Genomic DNA, 25935 nt, shown 5'->3' with positions numbered 1-25935 from the left:
GATAGCTCTTAGTAAATTTTGAAAAAAAAAGTAACCCATTTTTAGGTATTAAAACCCAATATATGCAAAAAACATCGACTGTTTCTTATCAAAATCTATTTGTTGATATAGATTTCTTCATTTCACTCTGTGTATTTCAGAATGTGAATATCTTCATCCCTAGATGACCTTAATTTACTGCAATCAGAAAGCAATACATATAATGCGTGTTAGTTGATGAGTGGCAACGTTAGACTTGAGGTCTATGACAGTCTTTTCAGCTGGTGCACAATCTCAGGCTATGCATCTCTAGTACACACTGTGAACTCAGAACATATTGGTCAGCCCACAAGTCCCTACCTTCCGCTGTCCCTGTGCCCTCATTCAGAAGGTAAACAGTGACCCTAGAAGGATTTGTTGGAGCTCTGAGCAGCAAATACTTTTACCTGTATAAATCAAGCAGGAACACAGCGCTGCCTCTGTGAGACTGTTGGAGGCTTTCCCGAAGGCTATGTTCTGTGATCCTCTGACAAGACTCTAGATTGATAACTGAAGCGCAGAGCACACAGTTACCACAGTATGATCTATTTCCAAGGCCAAAATTAACTTACCATTGTTTTCTCCTGGTGTCTCAAGAAACAGCAGGTACAAAGAGTTCTGTAGCATGGCTCTTTGTCCTTTGCATACGTTTTTTTTTTTTTTTTTTTTTTTTTCTTTCTCCTCTTCACCTGGTATTTTCTTATTCCAGTGGTGGTTGTAAATATTTTAAATCCTCTCTGGATACCATGTAATATCTGTACATTATTTGCTGTTGTGTCCAGGTAATCTGCCTGAATTTGAAATTTACTGCCTAAATTATACACTTTAGAGATTAAATCTTACTTGCCAATATTACATCAGATCCATATTAAGGAATGAATAAAATCACTTCCCTTTCAAGTGTTTTAAATAAGAGTAAACCCAGATTTATCCTCTCTACCTCATGCTACTTGTGTTTTCTACCTGTCTTCTGTCTGTCTTATCTATGAGTCTGGATCAATGCCTGCATACATATGTTTCTGTCCTTGTATATGTGTCCCTGCGTGTCTGTCCCTAACAAAGTGCTTAGCTCTGTGTTTATTGGAAAACATGGAAATATTGATATTTGGAAGTAATGAGTTAAATTAACAGATAATATTTATAGCTCAAAGGGGGCTTAAATCACTGCCTCCAATTTAGTCAGACAACAACATCATTTTCATTGACCAAGATCGAAAAAAGACTGCTTTCAAATTTTATGACAGATTTTAGGAAGTTTCTTTCAACTTATACATCTGTTACAGGTACATGGAAGAGTGTATGGTTGAAGATTACAGGTGTGTATTAGATTCAATTATAAAAGTAGATTATTTGGTAGATCCAAGGCTGCTAACGTAGATTTTTCACTTAAAGACCAGTTAAATAGCTTGAGTAAAAGATAGGATATTAGTGCTAAGTTTTAGATTACTTCATGGTATATTATTAACTCTAGTAGTGAGGTACAGCAGAAGTCCAGACTCTTAGAATATAAGAGGTATATTCATAATAGGGCATCACTGTATTCTTCCTCCTTAAACATTATTTGCAGATGTTATCATGAGCTATGCTGTACCTTCTTTCCCTTATTGAAGTCATAGACAAATATCATTAACATCCCTTTTAATTTGAATAACTTGCCATTCAAAACATGGCTTATTTGATTAACTTTTCTCCTTATATTGAGATACAAATGACACAATTCATAAAACATTACTGTGCTGGTCATTTTTATAGGTATGTTTGTGAAAGAATGACTACAACTATATTACCACAGCTGTCGCCTCACATGGCCATAATGGAGTATTCAGTGAGAACAGCTGAGATGACCACATTATGTTACACAGATTTATCCAACAATGGCCATCCAGTGGCCATTATTGTTCCAGAGCCCATGCTCTTAGAAATGAAGCTTGTACTCATTGATCAGAATCCTCAGCTTTCCCAAACTCAAGAAACCAACATTCTCCTTACTATGACTGCTTTTTCGACTTCACATGTAAGTGAGATTATAGGATATTTCTAATTATTTTCCAATTCACTGATACAAATGTCCTGAAGTGTAACCCATGTAACACTAAGTAAGGAGATTCATATACTTTTCTGTTCCTGAATGAGGTTCCATCTGTGTAGACTGTATGAAATCTTCTTTGTCTTGGTAACTGAGAGAATTTAAGTCTGGTATTCTGATACCTACAGATTTGGTCCATTTGCAATATTATATTAGCTTCTCAGAAGAGAATAATATTTCAACTAAAAGGTTTGATTCATCATCTCAAGTTCACACCTTAATCTAACCTCTAGGGTGATATTATATAAGAGTGTATGCTCTCAGTATTCTTAGTTTATGCTAATTTAATTTAAAATATCTCCTATTGCATCTATAATCTAAATTATCTTTCCATTTTTCTTGTTCTATTATCATTTTTCTTAACAAGTCTTTACTCCTAAAGTCCATAAGTCTTTGATCTTATTGACTACTGAATATCTCCTTGCCTAATCATCTAAAGTGCTCACTGGAAAAAAAAAATCTATGATAGGCCTATGGCTGTTTCGTGCATGGACCTTTCAATCTCTGCAGCTTTCCTCCCCTTCTTTGTACTGTTCAACGCCAAACTCTAGTGGAATCAAATATCGAAACTACTTCAGATTACCATCTTAGTAACTACTATGGATTGAACATAATTTAAACTCATGTCCACTCACTTAAGAGAACCACTAACCATGTGATCAATGATGTTATGACACTACATTTTTTCACACATGTCAGCATGCTATTTTAATCTTCATCTCACTTTATTATTTCCTCTGTAGGGTATAGAAACCCCAGGAAGTGACTCAACAAGTACATGATTACAATGAACTATTCTTGCTGCTGTAAATATTTTCATTTTTCTCCCATCACAGCTGATCTAACAACTGTCAGTTTATCCAAGCCAATGTCACTGCTGTTGACTCTCCATGTACCAACTTTACTACTCCTTAGATAAGCTGTGTTGTGAGTTTCTTTCCATTCCCAGCCCATTACTCTTTACTGTTGAGGCTCTTCATAGAAACAGCCTATTTTTCATTTCCTTTACTCATACACCCTTCCTAATCAATTATCCTCACTATCTTGTCAAGCTGCTCCTTTCATGGAAACCATTATCTACAATTGCCAATTACAAAGATCAAGTCTCACTTTCCTCTCACTAGACTTGGATACATATTTTGAGAAAGGCTCATATTGTCTTACAAGCCATAAACTGTTTAGCAGCAGCTGGGAGCTGGGGGGCACAATGGAGACTGATTTCCAGGCAGTTTCTCAGGAACCAAAACATAGTAAACTATGTATCCTTCGTCCCTAAGAGCATGTGTTCCTTTTCACCTCTCCTGAAGACATTGGCTTTTCTTTACCATTTACTATAATTTTATTACTTATAATGAACTCAATCGCTTATTTGGAGAATCTGGTATTTTTGTAGATGCTATATCCTCATTCCTCTTTCTATATCACTGACTGTCAAGATGTTAACATGTGGCTCTCTGAAATCTTACTAATGCCCCACAGGAACAGATCTAGAAGTGATGAGAACAAAATGGGAGACCAGGTATCTATCTCTTTCCTACTTTCTCACTGTGATGGCATCACTCTGCAGGAGCTTCATACATCAGGATGAATTCTTCATTCTTGTTCTAGTATTTCACACTACAGATGCAATTCTCTCTTTGGCTCTAAGTCATATTTCTCTAGCTTTACAGTACAGCATGCTCTAGATTTTTTCATAATCCCAGAATTACTGGGCATCCAGAGTTGGCATCCCTTAACCATTTCTATCATTTAAGTCTAACCTTATTTCAATTTTTCTGAGTTATTGTGGTTTAGCAAATAATCTTCCTGGCAGAGTCACAGCTAATTTACTTGAAATTTACACAATTATTCAGAATAGTTTCATTTTCTGAAGTTACAAATTATTTTAATTTCAGATAGTTAAAGGATTGACAGCATCAACTGAGACATCATTCAATATGTTAATCATTAATTTTCAGTTGTCTGATGCCTCCAAAATTCTGTTTTCTATAAAATTCAGAGAGACAAGGTTCAGTTAAACTTTCTCCATGATTGATATCAGAAAACAAACACATCCTCTAGTTAAGTGACAGATGAAATCTCAACATAAAAGTAATCAAATCATGATTTTTATTTTTCAATTCATCTTTACTAATTTTGTCTGTATTCTATGAAAAAAATTCATAATTGTCTGTCATGGTTTCCGTATTAAATTTCACTGTCATTGGCAAATTTCAGGAGAGAAAGGCAGAGGCTGAAAATTCTGCAGCCCTCAGTCTCCATCATAGGCTTATTGGTTTTTGAAACTTTGGTTTTCATTTATTATTTAAATTAGATTGTGTTTTTTTCTGCCTTGTTGGAGCAGCTTGGTTTTCGTTCTTCTGTCACTTTTTATATTTTACAGTCTATTAACCGAGAGTCTAATTTAACCACAGGAGGGACAGTGTTTTCGATTGAGTTTGATATAGCTAAATGTGTTCCAAATTCATAAAGACTGGGGCTGTTTTGTAATGGACACAGTGGCTCATACCAATTTTATTAAGAGCTTTTTTTCCCAAAGAATTTACAACTAACCTATCTACAAGATATATTTCATGCTTCTTAAAAACTCTTCAGACTTGAGCATTTGCAACAGCAATCCCAGCTATGAGATATAATATACTATGAGACCCATTCAGATAGAATTTTGATACCTTAGTATATAACTAACTAATCAATAACAATATGAAGGTGAGAAATGGCAATGCTACTTCATTTGTGTCTTGATCATTAGCTTTCAAACTGTCCTCTAGACAATGAGAATAATATTAATAATTAGGGCCAATAAGTTTCTATTTACAGTAAATATTAATATCTACTTCAATGGCAATAATTAAGTATAGCTCTTTTCAAGTCCATAAGTAATTGGTTATTTGACATCAATATGGGAGATTCTTTTGACCCAAATTGTCAAAACCATGTTTTCATTCAGATGCCCTTCATGCGATGAGAAATTAGAGCACTTATTTTCTAGATTAGAGACCATGCTTACTCTCTGTGATAAGAAGTCTATGAAAATAGCACATAGAACCATGGGGCCCAGGGAAATGAGCACAGGAATATATCTATATGACTTGCAATGCTTGCTGTGAACACAGCCACAATGTTTTCATTAAGGTGTGGCTATATGGAGAAATTTGAAGATAGTAACAACTTACTAGATGTTTTACTAACAGAATAGTTTCTTTTCTAGGAAAATAAATGTTTTATTTGAATACATGCTATTTATAAAATTTAATAAAGTTAGAATGATAAATTCTTATAATCATAGTAACAAATGTTTCTGATACTATAATGAAAGGAGACTGAAATAAAGAATTGTTAACAAATTCTTTCTTTGTGGGGTGGGGACAAGACAATTTATTAGCATTTTTTAGGGGAACAACAATGGAAGAGAGGATAGGAAGAATATTTTGTTTGCCTGGAATTTTTTTAGGTTTAAATTTTTGTTAACTGATTTATTTTTTTCTGATATTTTAAACTAAAAATGCGTAGCAATAATTACAAATACACCTTTTTTGTTATTTTGTGTGATTCTTTTAATTGGATATTTTATTTATTTACATTTCAAATATTATCCCATATCCTGATTTTGGCCCCCAGAATCCCCATATCTCATCCTCCCTCCTGCTTCTATGAAGTTGTGTCCTGACCCACCCACCCATTCCTGTCTCCCTACCCTCGAATTCCCTTGCACTAGGGCATGGAGGCTCTACGGGACCAAGGGCCTCTTCTCCCATTGATTCCCGCCAAGGCTATCCTCGGCTACATACATGCCTGGATCCATGGGTCCCTCCATGTGTACTCCTTGGTTGGTAATTTAGATCCTGGGAGTTCTAGTTGACTCATATTGTTGTTCTTACTATGGGTTTACAAACCCCTTAAGCTCCTTCAGTCCTTCCTCTAACTCCTCCATTGGGGACCCTGTGACCAGTTCAATGATTGGCTGCGAGCATCCACCTCTGTATGTGTCAGGTCTGGCAGAGCCTCTCAGGAAACAGCTATATCAGTCTCCTGTCAGCATTCACTTTTTGGCATTCACAATAGTGTCTGCGTTTGGTGACAGTACTTAGGATGATCCCCAGCGGGGCAGTCTCTGGATGGCCTTTTCTTCAGTCTCTGCTCCACACTTTGTCTCTATATTTGCTCCTGTAGATAGCAAAACTTTAAGCTCAAACTTCTAAACAGGAAAGAAACTCCCCCTTTGTAAAAGACTATACGGGTAGAAGTTCCCTACTTTTGTGCTGAGGGTCACTCTCTGATGCACTACCTCTTCCCTAACATGTTCATTCACCCTGGGAACTGTACTAATGTAGGGCAGAGAATTATTCATTGCTGAGGTAGAGAGAATAATAAAGAAGGGTATTGTTGCCAGAAATACACAGAACCTGAAAGAAACCTTGGTATGAAAGTGTGGTTTCTGTAAAGAAGTGTGCTAATTTACAGGAAGGACAAACTGTGTGGCAAAGAGGAAGGAACCAAAAGGATAAAAGGGGTCAGGCTGGAAACAAGGGCTTCTGCTGAGTGCCTGGAGGAGCTTGTAGCATGTCTGTCTGATATGGAAGACTCTCTCAGCTCAGTCAATATGATGACAAAGAAGGATGAGTGTAAGGGCAGGAAGCAGGATTGGTACCTTTGAACCTGATATAGTGGCTGCTGTAACCACAGAGGATGTCCCAGATGCAACAGACAAATGCCCAGACTGGTACAGCCAGTGTCCCAGTACATCCAGAAGAAATGTCACCATGAACTGAGAGCTGATTACAATCTAGTTTTCTTACTCAACATGTGTATGTATGACAAGCTTGAAAAGCATCCTCCTGCATCAGCTGTAAAGAACCTACTACTCAGATGTGGAGATAAGTCACAGAGAAGATGAGAAATCAAATCAATCAGTATCGGGTCCCAGGGATACCTGGGGTAAAGAGACATCTAGATTTCTGTGGATAGCTGTGGAAAATTCATAGCAATTGCCATCTGAACTGAAGAGGAGGCTGAAGCTCTACAAAGTAGAAAGAACATCAATATCAGCAAAGCTTCCCTAGATGGAAGGCACAAGGACAAATGATGATTTCCTCATTTGACTGGAGAAGAGGGTAGGAATATGTTTGGCCTGTGTGGTGGTTTGAATATATTTTGCACAGGGAGTGATACTATTAGGAGGTGTGGCCTTGTTGGAGGAAGTCCCTGTAGGTTTAGGCTTTGAGATCCTACTCCTAGATAGCTGCCTGAGGACAGTCTGTTCCTGGCTTCCTTTGGATGAAGATGTAGAACTCTCCGCTCCTCCAGTACCACACCTGCCTGGACACTGTTGTGCTTCCTGCCATGATGATAATGGACTGAGACTCTGAACCTGTAAACCAGCCCCAATTAAATGTTGTCCTTTATAAAAAAAAAAAAAAAAAAAAAAAAAAAAAAAAAAAAAAAAAAGAAAAGAAAAGAAAAGAAATATGTTCAGTAAATTTCAGATTGTATATGTATGTTATATGACATGGTGATATAAGATGTATACACAATATTAGAGTTAGCATTTCCTCTAGGCTCCACCCAACAGTTACCTAGCAACAGTTACCTGGAGCCTGGCCTACTATAAAAGGACTTTTGGGTCTCTTTTCTCTTCTCTTCTCCCCTCCCCTCCCCTCCCCTCCCCTCCCCTCCCCTCCCCCCTCCTCTCCTCTTCTCTCTTCTCCCTTCTCTTCTCTTTTTTCTCTTCTTTTCTCTTCTTTTCTTTTCTCTTCTCTTCTCTTCTCTTCTCTTTTCTCTTCTTCTCCTTTTCTCCTCTTCTCCTCTTCTCCTCTCCTCTTCTCTTTGTTCTCTTCTTCTCTTCATCTCTTCTCTTCTTCTCTTCTGTTCTTCTATTCTCTTCTCTCTTCTCTTCTCTGCTCTCCTCTTCTCCTCTCCTCTTCTCTTCCTCTCTCTCTCTCTCTTTCTCCCCCTCTCCCTCTTTCCCTCTCCCCCTTCCTCCCCCTCCTCTCTCTCTCCCCTCCCCTCCCCTCCCCTCCCCCCTCCTCTCCTCTTCTCTCTTCTCCCTTCTCTTCTCTTTTTTCTCTTCTTTTCTCTTCTTTTCTTTTCTCTTCTCTTCTCTTCTCTTCTCTTTTCTCTTCTTCTCCTTTTCTCCTCTTCTCCTCTTCTCCTCCCCTCCTCCCCTCCTCCCCTCCCCTCTTCTCTTCTCTTCTCTTCTCTTCTCTTCTCTTCTCTTCTCTTCTCTTCTCTTCTCTTCTCTTCTCTTCTCCTCTCCTCTCCTCTCCTCTCCTCTCCTCTCCTCTTTCTCTTCTCTTCCTCTTCTCTTCCTCTTCTCTTCCTCTTCTCTTCCTCTTCTCTTCCTCTTCTCCTCTTCTTCTCTTCTCCTCTCCTCCTCTCCTCCTCTCCTCTTCTCTTTGTTCTCTTCTTCTCTTCATCTCTTCTCTTCTTCTCTTCTGTTCTTCTATTCTCTTCTCTCTTCTCTTCTCTGCTCTCCTCTTCTCCTCTCCTCTTCTCTTCCTCTCTCTCTCTCTCTTTCTCCCCCTCTCCCTCTTTCCCTCTCCCCCTTACACTCCCCCTCCATCTCTCTCTCATTTCTTCATCTTTTTATTCTCCATCTTTTCATCTTTTCTCTCTTCATCTTTTCTCTCTTCATCTTTTCTCTCTCCATCTTTTCTCTCTCTCTCTCCTCTCTCTCTCTCTCTCTCTCTCTCTTTCTCTCTCTCTCTCTCTCCCTCTTTCTTATGTGTCCCTGACCTGGCTGTCCTCTTCTCTTCTCTCTACCTCTCTCTTTTTTCTTTCCTCCTCTTCTTCCTCCTCCAGGTCTCAAATTAACTACCATTTATAATTTATACTAAGTCTGTCACATAGCTTGATTTTTCTGGGGATACCTTTGCAGTATCAACCAATGCAACCCCTCACACCTCTGTCTTAGAAAACACAAAACATACCAAAACCATTTTATGTATAAAATTTGCTACTATAATAACATCTTCTCACATCTGATATCTTTTTGATGGTAAGAACAAAAATAGTCTACTTATGTTTCAAAAGTCTTAAATAAATTCCTGTTCTTAAGTAGCTATATGGTTTAGTCTTTTATCAACATGATAGAACCTAGGATAGTCTAAAAAGAGGAAACCTCAATTGAGAAAATGCCTCTATCTCTATGGCCTATGGGCAAGTTGTAGGTGTGTTTGCTTGGTTAATGATTGCTATTGAAGAACCCAGACCACTGTGGGTGGTGCTACTTACTCGGCAGGTTGTCAAGGAATATATTAAAAAACAAGCTGAGAAAGCCAGGGTGTGTGGGTTAGCCTTGTGTGAACTTAATGCAAGCTAAAGAAATATTGGTTAAGAGGGGATCTTAATTGAAAAACAATGCTGCCAGTAGATTGGCCTGTATGCACTTTTGTGTTGACTGAATGATGACTGATTTAGGTGGCCAATGTCATCATGGGCAATGCCATCCTTAGGCTGGTAGTATTGGCTTATATAAGATAATATCTAGAAAAAAAAAAAAAGAAAAGAAAAGAAAAAGAAATTAGGCTGATCATGTCAAGAGGAAAGGATCCAGCCAGTACGCAGTACATCTGGCCCTGAACTCTTTGATTGTGTGTGGCATCTGGGAAAAGTGTTATGGTATTTTATAGAATTTTAATAAAACACTGTAGTGACATAAAAGAAAAATATGTCCAGTGGCATTATCTTGTGAGTTTATATGAAAAGATTATTTACAATAAATTCTATACAATGCAGATTTCATTCCTGAGTATATTACTATATGTAATACTGAGGAAACTTTAATGGCAAATATTCAAAAAGGGTATGCCAGCACATTGGATAATTTGTTTGCAGAAAGTAAATCAGTTTTTCCATTATTATGTGGCCTTTTAAAATATTCAACATATACTATAGCATAGCAACATAGCATGTTGTTTTATACTAGAATGAGAATACTGAACTATACTAACAATCCAATTATCTTTCAATCCTCTACCTATGGTGTAGTACCAATCTGCTAAGCATATGTTGTGATACAAAGCAAATGGAGATGCTATAGAATTCAGCAAGATACACATGTTTCTGTTTCAAATCCACTGTGAGTTAATCAGGTTCATAACATTTAACAACTTAACCAAACTCCAGCTTAAGTGTTATCTTTCACTTAATAGAAATGAAAGCATTAAACTGTAATAGTGATCCTTTATAAACTGAACGTCTATCAATAGTATTTTCTCCAATAGATAGTAGATGTTCTACTATTAACATGATAAGCATTCCCCTAGGTAATATCTTCATACAAGGTAACATAATTCTCAGGAACATTTTTCTCACTTCTTGCAATTAATTAACATTAATATTTATTATGTATTTGACAATCTAACTATTGAAAAATTTATATCCAGTTACCTTTGTATAAATATCTTAAAATTAAAGACTGAGTATTCTAATATTATAAATCCAATGATGATATCACTTATAAATTTAGATATAAATTTCTTATCATAGAATTTAAAGCATAACTCACAGTCTCAATGCTTACTAGCTCTATTATATAAGTGAATCATTTTGTTTTGTATTATGTTGCCAGGCCACTATTGTAGCTTAATGTATGTTGTTGCTCTTATTTACATAGTAGTGAATGAATTGAATGTGAAAATTTAAAAACAAAAATATGTGCTAATAATTCCTGGGTAGTGAACTGAATTCAAAGATTCTAAAAATTAAGTTAAAAAATTACTATAAAAATAATAGTCTTTTATTTTATTTTATTTCATTTTTTATAAATATGAGTATACTGCAGCTGTGTTCAGACACACACTAGAAGAGTGCATAGCATCTCATTATAGATGGTTGTGAGACACCATGTGGTGGCTGGGAATTGAACTCAGGACCTCTGGCAGAGCAGTTAGTGCTCTTAACCTCTGCAATCTCTCCAGCCCAAAATTAATAGTCTTTAATATCTCTTCCTAGGCACACCACATTTAGTTGAGGAGTTAACTACTTTCCTCTCCATCCCCCCTCCAAGGAGTATATTTTTCCTAAAATTGTATTCCCACCAAACCAAATGAAAGCAAATTATTTTTTACAAAACTTTGCATTGAAAAATATGGCAACACTTGGCCTCTTAGTTGCATTTTGTTGCCATAGTGGTGTACCTAATTATGACATGGTGAAAACAATCTGAAAATATTTCTACTGTCTGATGAAATAGTTGATCCAGATGCTATTTCATTTATTGGGGTCCTAGGTTTAGGCCTCATTAATTCTTCTATGTGAATTATGATAATATAATCCATCATCTGGTCATATCAGGCATAAGATAAATAGTGACTCACCCACAATTTAAACTTCAGGAAGGTATCTATCCTCACATTCAAATGCAAGCTATAACTTGGGTAGTTCTGCCATAACCATAGAGGACATCAATACATGATCACTGCCAGAAAACAAGTTTCAGTTTATACAAGAGATTACGTCCATAACATACATTTTATACCCTCCTTAAACAATGAGTGAAGATGTGAACAGGAGGATATCTTTTGAAATACACAATTAAATAATTACAAATTAAACAATAAAATTTTAAAATGAACTGAGACAGAAAGACAGAGTGATATCTATGTCCTGTTCAAATTCAGCTGAATTCTTACTCTCATGAAATGGTATTTGGATTCGGGGCTTTTGAGAAATAAATGAGACTTGAGGGTAAAGACAACATCTGCGAGATCTGTATCAGGAATGTCCTCCTGTTGTCTGTTGTCCACAGTGTGAGGTTACAGTCACAGTCTGACCATGAAAAAGCCACTGTGTGCCACACAAGACACTGCGTTTTCAGTATCGCAAACTTGGATTTCTCAAGCTGCCAAACGGGGAAATATTTAAACCATTCAATTTGCCTAAGAAACAAACAGAGTTGCCATGAATATTCATATACAGGTTTTAGGCTGGAAGTAAATTTTTATGTTTCTGGAATAAACTTCCAAGAGGGAGATTACTGTGCCACATGGTAAGTAAATGTTTAGTTTTTTTATAGCAGCATAAGCACTTTTCCAGATTGCATGTACAATTTCTCACTCCCTGCAGCAATACATAAGAATCTTTTCTTTCCCTCTTTCTCAGAAGCATCTTCACTTGTCAGTTTTCAATTTTATTTATTTTAATACATTTGTACTAGTTTATCATTTTGGTCTAATATGCTGTCTGTAACATTGAAATTCTTCTATTATGATGTGTGTTACCCTTACAGCTTTCTCAACAGTGTATTACCTAAAAGTTGGTATTTTTGTCTCCTATGTGCTGTTGTAAGCCCCATGTTTGGCTTCTTAGTGTCTTAATGGATTTCAAGGCAACAATATTTTGTTGATTAATTCTGATTTTTATCTCATTTTATAGATCATGATCTGGGTGTCATAACATATTTAACTATAAACAATTTATAATGAGAAGTTACTTTTGTTATTTATGTATAATGCCCCATTACATGGAAATAAAGCTATAACTTAAATTTAAACAGTGCTTTTACATGATTGAGTAAGGGGGAAGAATAATATATTTTATACGACACATTGCAAGTATGATGGTGCAGTTTTATCACTATTGCATGAAATTTAAAAGAAACCTTTATATATATATATATATATATATATATATATATATATATATATATTTAAACTGTGAAGAATTGCATGCAAGGATACTATAAATTTCCAGTTGCCAGAGGAGGTATGCACTATTTGTGAGGATGCCTTGTGTTTTACACTTTTGCCTGGTAATCATCTATGGAGTGAAGAGCTACCTTGTCTTTACCCATATCACAGAAAGACAGTTCACCAATTACTTTACATGATATCTGACATTTCCTGTCCTATATTTATTTCCTCTGGGTCAAAACAGTCCATCCTGAAGAAAGAAGATTGTGTCATGAGGCCCAGGGAATAGCAAAGACCAGGAAGCTTCAGAAAGGCTCACGACTTATAAGCCCCACCTCCAAACTAAGCAAGCAGCATCATTTGCTATGAAGAAAGATTCTGATATGGCAAAGTACCTGTAAGTAGAACAACGAATTTGGACTACAATTTATGTGTGTGTTTATCCATGTTTGACTGGTATTTTTGGAGATGAAACTGCTTTTAAGTCTCTGTGTTCCAGTGAGTAATCCTTCAGCTATAATCTTACTGAAATGTGGAATGTGGTAGGTTTTTTGTTTTTTTTTTTTGTTTTGTTTTTTTTTTTGTGGCTAGTGACAAGGGTAAAATCAGGATCTCCTTTGGGGATTATTATTCTCATTAATAAAAACTTTAAGAATTGACTGAAAAGAGAGCTCAAAGACAGTTTTTTTTTTTAAGAGATTAAAATAAAATTTCCAGGATAGGAAAGCTCTAAATTTCAGCAGCTGCCAGGAGGAGAGAAAGAAAGAAAAGTGAAGCCATTTAGGTAGTGGGAGAGTTTATGCTTGTTAGACAAACAACAAACCATACTGAAAAACAGACATTTAAATAACTAGACCTAAAGTCTGCATATACCAATGATTTTATATATAGTTAGAATAAGCATTCTAAACCAGTGGGGCTTCACATTCCAATTCATATTTTCATTGTAAGTTATATTTTTATGAATTTATCTAACACCAAATCAAGAAATCTATTATAGAATTAGTACTAACATATTATTAGCTTTATATTTTCTGCCATAACTCACATCTATTTCACTATCTGATTCTATTAAAGATACATAACATTTTATGTATGGATATGCAAATATGTGTGTGTGTGTGTGTGTCTGCATGATCGTCTGTATACCATGTGTGTAAAATCCAAGAGAAGGAAATAGGATCCAATGGAAATAGAGTTACATTACAAGCAACCGTGTATTTCCCCAATAAGTGCAGGCAACACAGGCCTATCAATCTGATTTTTGGAATGACTAAAATGAATTTATTTCATTCACATTCTTGAAAGCATGTTCCATGGAGTATAAATTCCAATTATTAAATAATGAAGTTTAAAATTCTATGTCTTGCATGAAAATGTAACTTATATTTTTTTCCGTATACTGAAAACACATTGGGTAATAGAGTTTAAGAAACACAGACAGACCTTGGCTACATAATCATGACTTCTCATTTAAATAGACGTAAAAGGGAAGTAATAAGATATACAGTATACTAGTACTCATGTATTCCACAATAAAACATAAAATAGCTTTTTTTACAAGGAATCTCTGGAGGGGATGTGTAATTTTATAGAGGATTACAAAAGTCATCAATGTGAGGAAAACCAAAGATTCCTCAAAACATTGAGTTATGAATATCTCTTGGAAAAAATCTCTTAACATCCTTTTCCCTAACCTCCATTTTCATATTTTAGAACCAAATCTTGCTAAAATATTACTTAATATTGAGATTTGTTTTGTTTCTGATTACTTGTATATAATCAAAGCTCCACAGAATCTTACTTTGATTTATTGACTGGATTTCTCATATTCATCCAGACTTTGGCAACTACTATGTCAAGAATGAGTTTATGTTAGCAAAATACAAAGACACACAAACAAACAAAACATGGTGTTGATACTGAGTGTGTTCAAGGAGAAAAAAAAAAAACAGTGTAGACAAGAGGACACATAAAGACATGGGTTTAGCAGGTGCTACAAGCTACCACAGGAACTCAAGATCTTCCTTCTCTCAAGTCCTATTCAAAGACTACGAATCATCCCAGAATGCCTTGTAGTATGATTTCAGAATTTATGAAATTTTTTTACAGCATATCTTCAGTGCCCATCAGGGAAGCAGAAAACCAAATGTCTAGATGATTGCTACATTGCAGACAACATAGGTTTATGGGAATAAGAAAAGGAATTGGTGAGAGAATTAGACTTCTTACAATTCTTCTGTTACTATTGTGTTTAGTTATTTGTATGTTTTGCATTTAGGCATATGTATATATATAGAGAGAGGGGCATGTGATTAAACTTGATTCTCTCATTTCATCACATTGTTTCTTGAGATGGAATTTGGGCCCATCAAGCTCATTTGCAAGGACCTTTATGCACTGAACCATTGGCTAGCTCTCTATATATATTTTGAAGACATACTGTGCTAGATTTGATGATGAATATCAAAGAGGAAGAAAGGTAAAGCATGATTTACTCTACTTTATTATTTAATGTGAGCAAGTAGGAAATAAGAATTTGTTCCTCTAAGGTCAGAAAACAGAAGTCAGGGGAAACAGAATAAGTTTTAGATACCTTCAGCTATCCAAGACAAATGCAAATGATGAGTATTGTAGACATTGTGACTAGAGTAATGTGCTTAGATATAATGTCAGAAATGATGATGTAAAAGCAAATCAAACCTGGAAATAGATAATATTTAAATTTAAGGGAATCTCTATGTAAAAATTTGAGAGCCTGTTAGTTTAAACCTAAAATACATGAGAATGCATACAGATCAAACAAGTAAGGAACCTGAGAAGTGAAAAAGACAGAACAACCAAGAACAAAAGAGAGAATAAAAATGATTTTCAAAAATTATTCAATGTGGCAAACATTGCTCATGGATTTTTAGGGATGAAAAGTAAGTATGAGCCAATCAACAACAATAGTTAATAATAGTTACCCATAATGATACTCCAGTGCATAGTGAAAATTTATATAAATCAAGAGGTAATGCAAAGAATGGGAGTTGAAATAGGCATTATAATTACTAGTTGTCCAGACAAGTCCTTGAACCAGGGTGATCAATATTTTAACTGACATTTTAACTGACATTAGAAACATTGTCCAGATATCCTGAGAATCACATTTTAAGAAGATTCCCTCATGGTTTAATGTAAATCAGAACTCATGAAATCTGGGTTTCAGAATCTCTTTTGCATTTTATGACAGATAACAATATACATTATTTGTTGATTGACACAGAAATGTTTCTCATCAGACTAGAAATCAAAGAGCAACAAAGAAGGTACATTGAGAAGTCTTTTAGTAGTGAAGAGCAACAACTGGGGTCTTGTAAGTAGGTAGAGGACTCACATGCAGGAGTCACCAGTCACCACAAAGAAGGAACCAGAGATACAAGAACCAAGTTGCATCTTTATGTTCACAAAGAGTTGGGAATCTGTTTTTCTAAATGAAATGAGAAACAAACACATCAGTGGGATGTGAGGAAAGCAGCAGAATATGAGTAGAGATGTGAAGAATATTTGTACAGGACATTAAGTGGAGTAAAGGTCAATATTGGAAAAAGTAAGTTATGATGCATGGAATTTGTAGAGAGCCCTTGTCTTAGATAGGGTTTTAATGCTGTGAAGAGACACCATGACAAAGGCAACTATTATAAAGGAAAACATTTAATTGGGGTTGACTTACAATTTTGCGATTTAACTTGTTGTCATTAGGGCGGCAAGCATGGCAGCGTCCAGGTAGACTTAGTGCTAGAGCAGCTGAGAGTTCTACATCTTGATCAGAAAGCAGTAGAAGACTGGGTGCTATGCTGGGCATAGGTTAAAGGTAGGAAACCTCCAAGTAGACCCCCACAGTGAAACGCTTTCTCCAGCAAGGCTACATCTCCTAATAGCACCACTCCCTATGGGCCAAGTATTCAAACTTCTAAGTCCATATGGACCATGGGCTATTCAAATCACCACAGCCCTTTGATTTAAGGCAGGATGATTTTAACTAACACCAGGAGGTAGTAGTCCTTGTGTGCTTTTCTGAAAACAGGTTAATAAGAATTTTAATTTAGGATACTTGGAAATTTGCAAAGAGAATTCAGTACCTAGTAATAAAAATTGTAAAGGCATATGAAAGTATTAGAGATGACACAGCATATAATTTATTATTTATATAAATAAGAAAAATTCATTTTAAGAAGTTTTCAAATGAAAGAAATATATTAAATACTATATGCATTGTTGTTTGCAATAAATGACAAGAAATCATCAGTGTTTGTTATTCTACAAGGAAGGAGTTGGAAAGAAAGGGGAGGTGCGTTCCTGTCGTGGCATGTTTGAGAAATGTAGTTGGGTTGCTTTTCTCAATACGGTGCCTTGGAATACAGGGGATTTATTTGATGTAAATGAGTGGCTAGGTATTTTAAAGGATGTGTTCTTAATAAAGTGACAATTCTTCAGTTGCAAGTAATTATTATTTTTTACTTCAAAATAAAGATAAATGACATCTGCTTGTAACCTTCCAGAAATAACTTAATTCAAATTATGGTATTTAAACAACAATCCTATTAAAATCACCTATGTCATACTTTTGTTTTTGTTTTTGTTTTAATAAGAATCACAGCAGGGCCTCTAGAAAGCAAATTACTTCTACTATCCTAACACGATGCACATGTCCAATCAAAGCTAACAATGAATAAAAGCTGTATTGTTTTACACTCCATTGCAATTTCATTGAATACTTTTGGTCAATCCCTGAATGAACTGTCAAAATCTTTTCAAGGCAGTTGCCTGTGAAATGTCATGCAACAAGTTGCACATTTATTCCCATAGATTAATTTACGCCCAATTTCTTGTAAGAAAAATGTAGTTCTTATACTCAAAAACATAGACAATGCAAAGGCATTGCCTAGTGTGGTAGTACTTTGCCCTTTGTTTAACGGGTAGAGAAAGAAATGGTTGCTAGGAGCTGTACAGAGGGATTCAAAAGTAAAGCAGGCAGCCAACACAAGGAAACTTCAGAAGTCCAGTGGCTTCTCCATGCAAGATTTACTATGTTTAGAGTTTGAAAGAGGCAAGAATTGCTCCAAAGTAGGAGTTATTCTCTTTTTAAAAGTTATCAATTACTGTTTTCTGCTATTCTAGTATAATCCTGTCATTTTGGTAGAAAAGTGGATTTTTTTTTTAAGATCTTCATTTAAAAATGTAACAGTAGGTACTTTATTAATATTTTCCCTTGTGAAAAGTTACAATTCAAAAACAAAATAAGCGAGCCAACATCAAAACTGTTGTCATGTTTATAATCAATAGCTGAAAATAGACTTTTCTTTGATCTGATATGTAGGAATATCAATAATTTACACCTTTATGTATATCAGATCTCAACAGTAAAGAAACTGGATCTGTACATTTCCCCTCTAATAGTTATGGCACTAATGTGCACTCAATTGTGCTCAATGACGGAATAGCTTATCACACAACTCAAGTTCCATGATTCACATGTGAAATGATGCATTTTACCCCTCAGGATGATGGTAAACCAAGAACGCTGACAATTTCATGGGGAACACAGTGCAATGCCATGCTTGTGTCTGTTACTGGTTTATGCTAGATATAGTTTTAACATCAAGTTGATCCATTTCTCCTGTCAGACAGTTATTTCATAGTTGCATATTATAGATATTGTACAGAACCTACACATACTGCAAATGTGTCATTTCAGAGCTTGTAAAATCACAGAGACATCTCACACTAAATAGAAAGTGTCATTTAGTTAAATGAGTCTGGCAGTGTTGAAAGTTCGAAAGTTATTCAAGCAAGGCTTAGACACATGAACTATCTGAATGTTTTTCTGTAATAAAGCCTTCCAAAATCAGAATAGATAATTACTAAAAATGCCCTCATTGTGAAGAGAGAAGACACTAGATAATTCAAAGGAAGTCTAAGAATCAATGACAAACAAGAGATTGAAATGTTGGTGTCTATTAAACAAGGAGGGAAAAGCAGAGAGTCTGTAAGTTATTTGAGAACACTCTACAATGTACTATACCTTTAGCTATTGAGTCATATCGCTGGAATAATTTCATGAAATTAGCACAATTTCAGGATTTAGTATTTAAATTTTAGAAAAGTGTGAATCCTGACCTCCCAGGCAATCACAATAGCAGATATTATTCACAACTTGAAATTAGGTATCAATTTTAATTTTTAAAATATCTAAAACATTATTAAAATATCAGCGACATTATATACCTAAAACATTTTCATATGCATTATTTAATTATGATTATTTGAAATATATTAAGTAGAAGATTGTAAGAGAGATACAGAATATTTTGTTTTTTAATAATACTAAAGGAAATTTTATATGTATTTGATATTAATTTCTATGATTTTGTCTGCCAAGATTTGATACAGTACAGAGTTCTAGTAAGAACTCTGACAGACTTGAATTTTATTGTAACAATAATAAAATTACAAAACATAACATTTTAGCCATCCCATCAAATTAAACAAATATGTTTGTAATTAATACATATTATATTATATGAAAAACACACAAGTCTTTAGTATTTATTTTTCTAAGCTTGTTTTAATACGTTAGGTTCAAATATCTTATTTGATGTATAGCATGATTAGTAATGTAGTTACTATATTGGAGCAACTTGATATATTCATTGTCCCACATTTGCTTGTTTATTGCATTAGACCAACCTCAGTGTGGATCTAACACTCTGCAGCAAAGTATGTAAAAGAAAAGATATTATGAAGACAGGACTCTATGAGATGCTTTCCCTCTGAACTGTGTCATGTTGTCTTGGTTTTGTGGAGTTCTGCAGATTGAAATCAGGCCTTCTACATATTAGGTAAGCCAAAGCCACCAAGCTGTGCCTCACTTGAAGATATATTCCCAAAAGTGGTAATGTAATGACACAGGAACATCAATCAGGTTGGATGAATTTGATCATTTTAACGTTGTGAAAGCATTAATGGAAAACCAAACAAAACACAAAATCTGATTTCCTCTAATGTTAGCCCACACTGTGGGTATGTTTTATCCACATGTCCTTAGAAATCGAGAATCACACCCATGCAAACATACACACAAATGCAACCATAAACACACACACACACACACACACACACACACATACACACACACACATACATACACACACACACACACACACACACACACACACACACACACACACTGACTTGGTCTCTTACTCACTAGAATCAATCTACTACTGATTACTTACAAAGAAAAAAAATAGCAGCTTTCTCTGCTGTAGTTTCATAGAGTATACAAACCATATCACAGACAGGTCCACCCTCGGCTTTACAGCTTCTACACAAAACAAGCTCAATGGTATCTTTTCAAATTTTTATTTTTCATGTAAAAGTCATCTCTATGTTTTCTTTTATTGAAAATAGATTTTTTATGCAATATATTCTGAACAAGTCTTCTCTACAACTCCACCTAGATCCTACTCATGTCTTTACCCAACCAAATTCATTTCTTCACTTCTCTGCTCAGTGGACTAGAAAGGAAGTTGAAATATTCAGAATCCTAAATAAAGTAGGTTTAAAGAAAAATCTAAGCCTTCACACTTTCAGCACCAATATGTTCCATATCTTACTATGACTGTCCATGAAGCCCCACCAAAGCATCCCATAGCCTTACAAATCCAATGTCCACAAATCCTCATTCCTTCAAACAAAAATAAGGTCAGGCCTATCATAGCAATATCCTAGTCCTTGGTACCAATTTGTGTTTTAGTTAGGTTATCCATTGCTAAGAAGAGACACTATGTCCAAGGCAACTCTTATTTTGACAGCATTTTGTATCTTGGGTATTCTAAGTTTCTGGGCTAATATCTACTTATCAGTGAGTATATATCATGTGTGATCTTTTGTGATTGGGTTACCTCACTCAGGATGATATCCTCCAGATGCATCCATTTAACTAAGAATTTCATGAATTCATTGTTTTTACTTGCTGAGTAGTACTCCATTGTGCAAATGTACCACATTTTCTGTATCCATTCCTCTGTTGAGGGACATCTGGGTTCTTTCCAGCTTCTGGCTATTATAAACAAAGCTGCTATGAACATAGTGGAGCATGTGTCTTTCTTACCAGTTGGAACATCTACTGGATATATGCCCAGGAGAGGTATAGTGGGATCCTCCGGTAGTACTATATCCAGTTTTCTGAGGAACCGCCAGACTGATTTCCAGAGTGGTTGTACAAGCTTGCAATCCCAACAACAATGGAGAAGTGTTCCTCTTTCTGCACATCTTCGCCAGCATCTGCTGTCACCTGAATTTTAACCAGTATCCCTCAGAGCTGTGTCTCTAGTTGCATACGTTGCAGAGGATGGCTTTGTCAGCAATCAATGGGAGGAGAGGCTCTTGATCGTGCAAAGATCATATGCCCCAGTACAGGGGAATGCCAGGTCCAGGAAGCAGGAGTGGGTGGATTGGGAAGCAGAGCAGGTTGAGGGAGGGTATACGGGGCTTTGGGGATAGCATTTGAAATGTAAAGGAAGAAAATATCTAATATCTCCTGGGCATATATCCAGAAGATGCTCCAACTGGTAAGAAGGACACATGCTCCACTATGTTCATAGCAGCCTTATTTATAATAGCCAGAAGCTGGAAAGAACCCAGATGCCCCTCAACAGAGGAATGGATACAGAAAATGTGGTACATCTACACAATGGAGTACTACTCAGCTATTAAAAAGAATGAATTTATGAAATAACTAGCCAAATGGATGGACCTGGAGGGCATCATCCTGAGTGAGGTAGCACATTCACAAAGGAACTCACACAATATGTACTCACTGATAAGTGGATATTAGCCCCAAACCTAGGATACCCAAGATATAAGATACAATTTGCTAAACACTTGAAACTCAAGAAAAATGAAGACTGAAGTGTGGACACTATGCCCCTCCTTAGAAGTGGGAACAAAACACCCATGGAAGGAGTTACAGAGACAAAGTTTGGAGCTGAGATGAAAGAATGGACCATGTAGAGACTGCCATATCCAGGGATCCACCCCATAATCAGCATCCAAACGCTGACACCATCGCATACACTAGCAAGATTTTATCGAAAGGACCCAGATGTAGCTGTCTCTTGTGACACTATGCCGGGGCCTAGCAAACACAGAAGTGGATGCTCACAGTCAGCTAACGGATGGATCACAAGGCTCCCAATGGAGGAGCTAGAGAAAGTACCCAAGGAGCTAAAGGGAACTGCAACCCTATAGATGGAACAACATTATGAACTAACCAGTACCCCGGAGCTCTTGACTCTAGCTGCATATGTATCAAAAGATGGCCTAGTCGGCCATCACTGGAAAGAGAGGCCCATTGGACACGCAAACTGTATATGCCCCAATACAGGGGAATGCCAGGGCCAAAAAAAATGGGAATGAGTGGGTAGGGAAGTGGGGGGGAGGGTATGGGGGGCTTTTGGTATAGCATTGGAAATGTAAATGAGCTAAAAACCTAATAAAAAATGGAAAAAAAAGACAGCATTAATTGAGGTTGGAAGACAGTTTCAGAGGTTCAGTCATTATTGTCATGGCAGTAAACATGGAAGCTTCTAGGTAGACATGGTGCTGGAGAAGGAACTATTATTCTTAGGTTTGATCTTGTTGTTGTTGTTGTTGGTTTTTTGTTTTAAAAATGTTTTAGACTTAATGTTTTCTTGGACTGAAATATCTATTTATTTTGTAGTATATTCAGCATCTAATATTATCTCTTCCCTCTCTTGTATTCTGTTGGTGATGCTTGTGTCTATCATGCCTGTTCCCCTCCATATCTTTTCCATCTCCAGGATGCTTCTATATCCATTTCCAGGTTTTGAACGGTTTTATTTATTTCCTTCACATAGTTTGTGTTGTCTTGGCTTTCTTGGCATTTTTAAAAAGATTTATTTATTTCCTCCCACCATTTTTTGCGTTTGTGTTTGTGTGTGTTTTCTTGGAACTCTAAGGAATTTACTCATTTTCTACTTGAGGACTCCTATCATCTTCATAAAGCTGTTTTTAAGGTTGTTTTACTATGCTTTAGATATGCTGTAATATTCAGGGCTTGATGTAGTAGGACTCTAGCAAGTGTCTAGGTATCAATAGTTAACTATTTTCTAACACTGACAAGGTATCTGGGTTTTGAATGAATATTGGTCTTGATGCTGATTTCTGAATTTGTATTTGTTGGATGCGTGTGCTGTTACTTGATTTTGGTTTCTTCTTTACTTTTATCATATCTCGTTTTGCTTTCTGTATTTCTCATTGCCAGTTACCTCTGGTCCATCAGGAATCTCTGTCAGAGTTAGGGGCAGGAGTTCAGGTATCTAGCTTGATCTTTGGTCCAGCAGGGGTCTCTGTTCTTCTTACAGTCTAGGACAGTCCTAGAGCAGAGGATATATGCCTGTTCAGCATAATATTGAAATTAGAGAATATTACTATACTACAGAAATTTCAAATAATATTTTAATATTATTTCAATAATATTTGGATAGTATTTGGAAAGCATATTTGAGATACTGTTGAACATGTTCAACAATTACAGACAGGAAACAGAAAAGGCATTAAGTGACCTTGTGTTGCAATGGGATTCTGGTCATAATTGAAGAAAAATCATTTGGGATTAATGTTCAATTTATAAGGAATAAAATTAATAAATTCATAAGACTTAACATTATTATAATGAAAAATTATGGATAAATCATTATGTGCATATTTCTTCAACAGTAACCTCAGGGAGGTTTAAATTAGTACAGAAAGTTAGGAGGGGAACTTTGAAAGGGAGAACTTGGAGTAGAGAGAATTGATGGTGGATCTGACCAAACATATTATAGTCATGTATAATAATATCAAACATGATTTTTCTTACATAATATTTTGTTGATTATTTGTGAATTTCGCATCATGCATTCAGATTATGTTCACTTTCCATCTGTCGCAGGTCTGCCTTTACCCCTCCCTTATGATGAAGAAGGAGAAGAAAAAGAAGAAGAAGAAGAAGAAGAAGAAGAAGAAGAAGAAGAAGAAGAAGAAGAAGAAGAAGAAGAAGAAGAAGAAGAAGAAGAAGAAGAGGAGGAGGAGGAGGAGGAGGAGGAGGAGGAGGAGGAGGAGGAGAAGGAGGAGGAAGAGGAGGAGATGAAGGAGGAGAACGAGAAAGAGGAGAAGGAGGAGAACAAGGAAAAGAAGGTGATTCAGATTTTGTTGCCTATAATCATAGGAGCAAGGTCAAACTCCCAGTAGTCAGTCACGTGAAAACTGACTCCTTCTTAACCAGCACCACTGCCAGAAGTCATCAATTCAATGGATGCTGATATCTGTGGACCGTGCTTCCAATGAGGGCCATGTTGGGGCCTGTGGTCTTGATGAAGCCACGCATTTTGTTGATGTCCATGACCATGTTACTGTAAAATGGTTGACAGTTGAATGTCCCTTGGCCAAGTTACTCCCAAATACCTTGTGGACGTGCATGGTCTGTGCTTTTCTGCCACCCATGTTAATGTCTGTGGGCTAGGCTACCACAAGGGACCATATAGGGTTTCATAGCCCAAACTGATGTCTTTGGCCTGTGTAGCCACCAAGGGCTGAGATGGTATACAAGATCTATGCTGAAACAGAGTACAAAGTTGATATCTATGGGATTTACTGCCACCAGATGCTGAGGTCCATGGCACATTCTGAGGTTAGAGACCTTGTAGGTCTTTGGTCTGTGATGTTGATAGAAAACATGTGGAAGTCCATGATCCATGAACACAATGATTTTAAATGGCAAAGGAGCTATTTTTCAGTGGCATCTATGACTTCATACTCACAGTTGAGAAAGATGGACATTGAAGGCTTCTGTGACAAACCCCATACCCTCACACATATACAATATAACAGCCTAGAAAGAAAGCCATTTTTATGAATTCTTTAAAATTGTGATAAGGATTCTGAAATATAGCTCAAGCACTACTTTTAAAAAAACATTTCTTTAATTTTTAAGGTTATATTGTAATATTTCATTTCTTCCTTTCCTTTCTTCCCTATAAGCTTTCTCATATATTCTGTCATGCTGTTTGTTAAATCAGTAGCCTCTTTTTCATTAATTGTTGTTACCTATATATGCATATCTGTACATCATATATATTCTGCCTAAAATACTTATATGTATGTTCTCATAGTTTGCATTTTGAGACCAGAAGGAGTAGTCTTAAACAAACCACACACACACACACACACACACACACACACACACACACACACACACTTATATATAAAATGTCTGTTTAAATACATACACATATGAAATGTATGTATGCATATATACATATGCTCATACATGTACACACATATATATGCACACATATACATTTTCCTCGAAAGAATTTTTCTTTTTAAAATGTCTAATACTAGAAACATTTGTTTAATAACATTATTTATGAAATGATGATTAATAAGTTAATGTCCAAGCCAGGTGTGCTATTTCATACCTATAATCTCAGCATTCAAGAAATTGTGGCAGAAAAATATTTACCAGTATGAGGTAAAATTGGCCTATATTTTTAGTGCCCAGGCAGCCTGAACTACAAAATGAGTTGCTGCTTTAGAAATATGTTGTTGAAAAAAATTTTTCATAAAAATTATTACAACTTCATAATAATTTCATCCAACATTTTTAGTGTGGTTATCTTGTGCCAAACACAGCTGGACATTGATATTCTTATACTTTTATGTAAATCTCAATAATTTCTATGAGGTAGTCACTTCTAATTAATTCTATAATTTAACATTAAAATTAAATAACTGCCCAAGTCAGGAAAATTGAATAGCATACCCAATCTATGTTCCTTGTGCCAGGGTGATGCTGTGGAACAATTCTCCCTTATGTATGCAATGTCAATCAATCAGTCAATCAATCAATACACAAAAATTAAAAATAAATATAGACAGTAGTCCAGGATTCTCCATTTTTCTGCCTCTTTATCAATATAGAAGATAATGAATGCTATAAGAGACATTAACTGATTATTTCTCTTAAAATGTATTTGTGGCCTCAGCTATTTAACAAGATTAATTGGTAAAAAAAATCAAATTTTTTTCTGTATCATTATTAAGAGCCCCATGTCACTGAAGGCATTTTGCAATGTATAAAGCAAC

Source organism: Mus musculus, chromosome 1, assembly GCF_000001635.26.
Source record: "Mus musculus strain C57BL/6J chromosome 1, GRCm38.p6 C57BL/6J".
Taxonomy (NCBI): Eukaryota; Metazoa; Chordata; class Mammalia; order Rodentia; family Muridae; genus Mus; species Mus musculus.
This window is presented reverse-complemented; position numbering follows the sequence as displayed.